We start from the raw sequence: 6,941 nt of genomic DNA on the forward strand, positions 1-6,941 counted from the left end.
AAAGTCTGTTAAGTAGTCATAGATCTAGAGATGGACACACTACTGAAAGTCTGTTAAGTAGTCATAACCTAGAGATGGACACACCACTGAAAGCCTGTTAAGTAGTCATAGACCTAGAGATGGACACACCACTGAAAGTCTGTTAAGTAGTCATAGACCTAGAGATGGACACACCACTGAAAGTCTGTTAAGTAGTCAGAGACCTAGAGATGGATACACCACTGAAAGTCTGTTATGTAGTCATAGACCTAGAGATGGACACACCACTGAAAGTCTGTTAAGTAGTCATAGACCTAGAGATGGACACACCACTGAAAGTCTGTTAAGTAGTCATAGACCTAGAGATGGACACACCACTGAAAGTCTGTTATGTAGTCATAGACCTAGAGATGGACACACCACTGAAAGTCTGTTAAGTAGTCATAGACTTAGAGATGGACACACCACTGAAAGTCTGTTAAGTAGTCATAGACCTAGAGATGGACACCACTGAAAGTCTGTTAAGTAGTCATAGACCTAGAGATGGACACCACTGAAAGTCTGTAAATAGTCATAGACCTAGAGATGGACTCACCACTGAAAGTCTGTTAAGTAGTCATAGATCTAGAGATGGACACCACTGAAAGTCTGTTAAATAGTCATAGACCTAGAGATGGACACACCACTGAAGGTCTGTTAAGTAGTCATAGACCTAGAGATGGACACACCACTGAAAGTCTGTTATGTAGTCATAGACCTAGAGATGGACACACCACTGAACGTCTGTTAAGTAGTCATAGACCTAGAGATGGACACACCACTGAAAGTCTGTTAAGTAATCATAGACCTAGAGATGGACACACCACTGAAAGTCTGTTAAGTAGTCATAGACCTAGAGATGGACACACCACTGAAAGTCTGTTAAGTAATCATAGACCTAGAGATGGACACACCACTGAAAGTCTGTTAAATAGTCATAGACCTAGAGATGGACACACCACTGAAAGTCTGTTAAGTAGTCATAGACCTAGAGATGGACACACCACTGAAAGTCTGTTAAGTAGTCATAGACCTAGATATTGACACACCACTGAAAGTCTGTTAAGTAGTCATAGACCTAGAGATGGACACACCACTGAGAGTCTGCTAAGTAGTCATAGACCTAGAGATAGACACACCACTGAAAGTCTGTTAAGTAGTCAAAGACCTAGAGATTGGCACACCACTGAAAGTCTGTTAAGTAGTCATAGATCTAGAGAAGGACACACCACTGAAAGTCTGCTAAGTAGTCATAGATCTAGAGATGGACACACCACTGAAAGTCTGTTAAGTAGTCATAGACCTAGAGATGGACACACCACTGAAAGTCTGTTAAGTAGTCATAGACCTAGAAATGGACACACCACTGAGAGTCTGCTAAGTAGTCATAGACCTAGAGATGGACACACCACTGAAAGTCTGTTAAGTAGTCATAGATCTAGAGAAGGACACACCACTGAAAGTCTGCTAAGTAGTCATAGATCTAGAGATGGACACACTACTGAAAGTCTGTTATGTAGTCATAGACCTAGAGATGGACACACCACTGAAAGTCTGTTAAGTAGTCATAGACCTAGAGATGGACACACCACTGAAAGTCTGTTAAGTAGTCATAGACCTAGAGATGGACACACCACTGAAAGTCTGTTAAGTAGTCATAGACCTAGAGATGGACACACCACTGAAAGTCTGTTAAGTAATCATAGACCTAGAGATGGACACACCACTGAAAGTCTGTTAAGTAGTCATAGACCTAGAGATGGACACACCACTAAGAGTCTGTTAAGTAGTCATAGACCTAGAGATGGACACACCACTGAAAGTCTGTTAAGTAGTCATAGACCTAGAGATGGACACACCACTGAAAGTCTGTTAAGTAGTCATAGACCTAGAGATGGACACACCACTGAAAGTCTGTTAAGTAGTCATAGACCTAGAGATGGACACACCACTGAAAGTCTGTTAAGTAGTCATAGATCTAGAGATGGACACACTACTGAAAGTCTGTTAAGTAGTCATAGACCTAGAGATGGACACACCACTGAAAGTCTGTTAAGTAGTCATAGACCTAGAGATGGACACACCACTGAAAGTCTGTTAAGTAGTCATAGACCTAGAGATGGACACACCACTGAAAGTCTGTTAAGTAGTCATAGACCTAGAGATGGACACACCACTGAAAGTCTGTTAAGTAGTCATAGACCTAGAGATGGACACACTACTGAAAGTCTGTTAAGTAGTCATAGACCTAGAGATGGACTCACCACTGAAAGTCTGTTAAGTAGTCATAGACCTAGAGATGGACACACCACTGAAAGTCTGTTAAGTAGTCATAGACCTAGAGATGGACACACCACTGAGAGTCTGTTAAGTAGTCATAGACCTAGAGATGGACACACCACTGAAAGTCTGTTAAGTAGTCATAGACCTAGATATTGACACACCACTGAAAGTCTGTTAAGTAGTCATAGACCTAGAGATGGAACACCACTGAAAGTCTGTTAAGTAATCATAGACCTAGAGATGGACACACCACTGAGAGTCTGTTAAGTAGTCATAGACCTAGAGATGGACACACCACTGAAAGTCTGTTAAGTAGTCATAGACCTAGAGATGGACACACCACTGAAAGTCTGTTAAGTAGTCATAGACCTAGAGATGGACACACCACTGAAAGTCTGTTAAGTAGTCATAGACCTAGAGATGGACACACCACTGAAAGTCTGTTAAGTAGTCATAGACCTAGAGATGGACTCACCACTGAAAGTCTGTTAAGTAGTCATAGACCTAGATATTGACACACCACTGAAAGTCTGTTAAGTAGTCATAGACCTAGAGATGGACACACCACTGAAAGTCTGTTAAGTAGTCATAGACCTAGAGATGGACACACCACTGAAAGTCTGTTAAGTAGTCATAGACCTAGAGATGGACACACCACTGAAAGTCTGTTAAGTAGTCATAGACCTAGAGATGGACACACCACTGAAAGTCTGTTAAGTAGTCATAGACCTAGAGATGGACACACCACTGAAAGTCTGTTAAGTAGTCATAGACCTAGAGATGGACACACCACTGAAAGTCTGTTAAGTAGTCATAGATCTAGAGATTGACACACCACTGAAAGTCTGTTAAGTAGTCATAGACCTAGAGATGGACACACCACTGTAAGTCTTTTATGTAGTCATAGACCTAGAGATGGACAAACCACTGAAAGTCTGTTAAGTAGTCATAGACCTAGAGATGGACACACCACTGAAAGTCTGTTAAGTAGTCATAGACCTAGAGATGGACTCACCACTGAAAGTCTGTTAAGTAGTAATAGACCTAGAGATGGACACACCACTGAAAGTCTGTTAAGTAGTCATAGACCTAGAGATGGACTCACCACTGAAAGTCTGTTAAATAGTCATAGACCTAGAGATTGACACACCACTGAAAGTATGTTAAGTAGTCATAGACCTAGATATGGACACACCACTGAAAGTCTGCTAAGTAGTCATAGACCTAGAGATAGACACACCACTGAAAGTCTGTTAAGTAGTCATAGACCTAGAGATGGACACACCACTGAAAGTCTGCTAAGTAGTCATAGACCTAGAGATAGACACACCACTGAAAGTCTGTTAAGTAGTCATAGACCTAGAGATGGACACACCACTGGAAGTCTGTTAAGTAGTCATAGACCTAGAGATGGACACACCACTGAGAGTCTGTTAAGTAGTCATAGACCTAGAGATGGACACACCACTGAAAGTCTGTTAAGTAGTCATAGACCTAGAGATAGACACACCACTGAAAGTCTGTTAAGTAGTCATAGACCTAGAGATGGACACACCACTGAAAGTCTGTTAAGTAGTCATAGACCTAGAGATGGACACACCACTGAAAGTCTGTTAAGTAGTCATAGACCTAGAGATTGACACACCACTGTAAGTCTGTTAAGTAGTCATAGACCTAGAGATGGACACACCACTGAAAGTCTGTTAAGTAGTCATAGACCTAGAGATGGACACACCACTGAAAGTCTGTTAAGTAGTCATAGACCTAGAGAGGGACACACCACTGAAAGTCTGTTAAGTAGTCATAGACCTAGAGATGGACACCACTGAAAGTCTGTTAAATAGTCATAGACCTAGAGATGGACACACCACTGAAAGTCTGTTAAGTAGTCATAGACCTAGAGATGGACACACCACTGAAAGTCTGTTAAGTAGTCATAGACCTAGAGATAGACACACCACTGAAAGTCTGTTAAGTAGTCATAGACCTAGAGATGGACACACCACTGGAAGTCTGTTAAGTAGTCATAGACCTAGAGATGGACACACCACTGAAAGTCTGTTAAGTAGTCATAGACCTAGAGATTGGCACACCACTGAAAGAAACAGCATTTAAGTGAAGTAAGTAGGCATGTGTTATGGGGGACATGTGTAAGGTATCCTAGACAGTACTTCAAGTCTGACAGCACCTGATACATGTATCGCGTGATGGTTTACCTGAGACAGCTGTGTACAGTTTATTATAATTACAGATAATCGTTTGTTCTGTCGACTTGTGTGTAGTGTAATAAGTATATAGAGTAATGTCTCTATCTATGATAACCGTGTAATTTCTTAGTGTTTCAACTCACAATGTAATGATTTCTACACAGACCCAGACACGCAATAGAGTGTCAATAACACAAACTTACTTCGGTAGACAAATATCGAGGATGACTCATAGAATCTAGACACACGTTATATTATAAATATTCCAATCGCAAGTAAAACCAGAGAAACTTATATTAAACCAGCTTAAATCTGTATCTCATGAGTTAATTAAAATAGTTCCGAGATTATTTTACAAGAAATTAGTTTTGACAACACAACAAGAGGAGCCTCAAATGAGTAAATATGCTCAGAAAGAAATCCGACATATAAAATAAAAAATCATCGTTATGGAACGCCACAATATTAATAGTATATAGCTATCATGCATTATTCATAGGGCTATATAGCTCTTCTGACGTAAATGTGTTTTTCTAGTTAATGGAATCTACTTACGTGGCTGTATGGAAGATGCAATATGAATCTACAATCGAGCGAGCAGAGACAACAGACGATGTGTGTCTGTATGGAGTTTCTAGGGTGTAGTCTTATCGACACATTCGTGATCCGAACACACATCTAGAGAGTGGGTGGGTGGGAGGAGGGGTATGACTAGTCATATATCACACAGAAATATAATATCAACAGCCGTCACAGTGACGACTCCAAATATTTGTGGTTAAAGATGGACAACGAACAGGTCGGACAAGAAAATGGGAGAATTAAAATAAAGAACAATGTATAACTGACTTAGGGAGATGATGAGGGACACTATACGTCACTATAACCCTCCTCTATTGGGCTGGTGGGTTTACTATCACTCGTTAGTAAGTAACACTGTGTAGTAGGTGTAGACGTGAATGGTGTAGCTAAGGGTAAACACATGAATAATTCAGTGAGTTAGCCCATATCTGTCTGGGATTGCTAGCATACCGCACGGGTCACTGTTCAGTATATGTACGTATGTAATGTTTGACCTGACGACTCACGCAATGTGTGTCGAATGGATGTAACATACATGTACCTTTGCGTAATATAAATTAATAATCTAAATGCTGCGAGTATTGGGGCGTATAGTTTGGGTGTTTTAGTACAATAACTTACAATAAACATAATGGTAATGCCTTAATTTTCTGTTATTCGCTGACAGTGCAGTTCTACAGACAATCGATATAAGCTGATCATCACCTGGCTATAGGTGTAAACACCGTTATCACTAGATTTACCTGAAAATGGGCGTGTCCCTTTTCTCTGTGCAACAGGTAACGTTTACATGTTTCGTACCTGTTTGGCTGATTGTAAAGCGGATACATATACGGCAAAATTGTAAAATACATTCAAATATACACATAAATATAAAACATCGAAGAATTTACCAGAACTACAGGTGTAAAGAAGGCTTTTTATCTTACCTGATCGGGAGAAGGTGCAAGTTGATCTGACAGCTGTTTACGGTTCGGTGGTTATATAGTCACTTCCGCTGTCAAGTCAATTTCCTTATATGGGCGTATATATAGTCTAAAAAGGTAGACATACGGGCAACTCAAAAATATACATTGGTGTTGCAAGGCATCAAATGCTTCCCTATTCAGGTAGACTATGTACCAGAGACGTGTCATATACTATGACAAGTTTAACTTTATGTCAAATCTATAATATTCTTGAATGAAGTCGTACATTTCAGAACTTTGAATTTTCATTTTTTTAATATTTTATCTTTATATCGTATGCATATATGCACACACTGGGAAATCGATCATGCACATTCAGAAACTACGCTAAGATGACTAATAAACTCAACCCAAATATAGTAACAGGTAAAAGGCTATCTGTATAACAGGTGACGTTAAAACCCGGAACGAAACCGACTTTTCCTTAGAGAGGGTTATATGTGAGTTGTTATTTCGATCAGATCTGACTGAGATCTGAAGTGACCAGTGTTTCACTTGTATCTTTCAATGTAAAGTTAATTTGAAAGAAAAGTTTAGCCCAACAAGAAATCCGAGCATAAATTACAATTGATTAAATTAGCTCAAATCTATTTTCGCGGAATATTTATGGGAGTAAAAAACGCTAACATTTTTTAGAACACAGAGTTTATGCACTGTAACATGGTTGTGTTTATGCTCTATGGAAGTTTAGATGGAAACATCCCCGAAGAAGTCACTTTACTATTTCATGTGCTAACTTCACTGTAAGATTGTGAAATATAATTGAAGATCAGAACTTGACTTCATAATCTGACCTTATACACTCATTTGGTCCCCACTCATTTCGCTTCACTATAGATGTAAAAATCATTTTTCGGCTCTTTTTGTTATCGTTAAATTAAAA

The 6,941-nt window shown here is 39.6% G+C and overlaps 1 protein-coding gene across 2 annotated transcripts in view; it reads right to left on the reverse strand.

Annotated features, from left to right (window-relative positions):
* The window catches only part of LOC138335832 (gelsolin-like protein 2), a 29,836-nt gene extending 23,700 nt beyond the window's left edge, over positions 1–6,136 (reverse strand). The window contains exon 1 of one of the 2 annotated variants that reach the window (XM_069284982.1): positions 6,020–6,136. The gene's annotated coding sequence lies outside the window, so the exon portion shown is untranslated. Of the gene's footprint in view, positions 1–5,063; positions 5,195–6,019 lie in introns of those variants that run through there. The other variant, XM_069284983.1, reaches the window with a different exon arrangement.
* Positions 6,137–6,941: the final 805 nt, after the last annotated feature.

Source organism: Argopecten irradians, chromosome 12, assembly GCF_041381155.1.
Source record: "Argopecten irradians isolate NY chromosome 12, Ai_NY, whole genome shotgun sequence".
Taxonomy (NCBI): domain Eukaryota; kingdom Metazoa; phylum Mollusca; class Bivalvia; order Pectinida; family Pectinidae; genus Argopecten; species Argopecten irradians.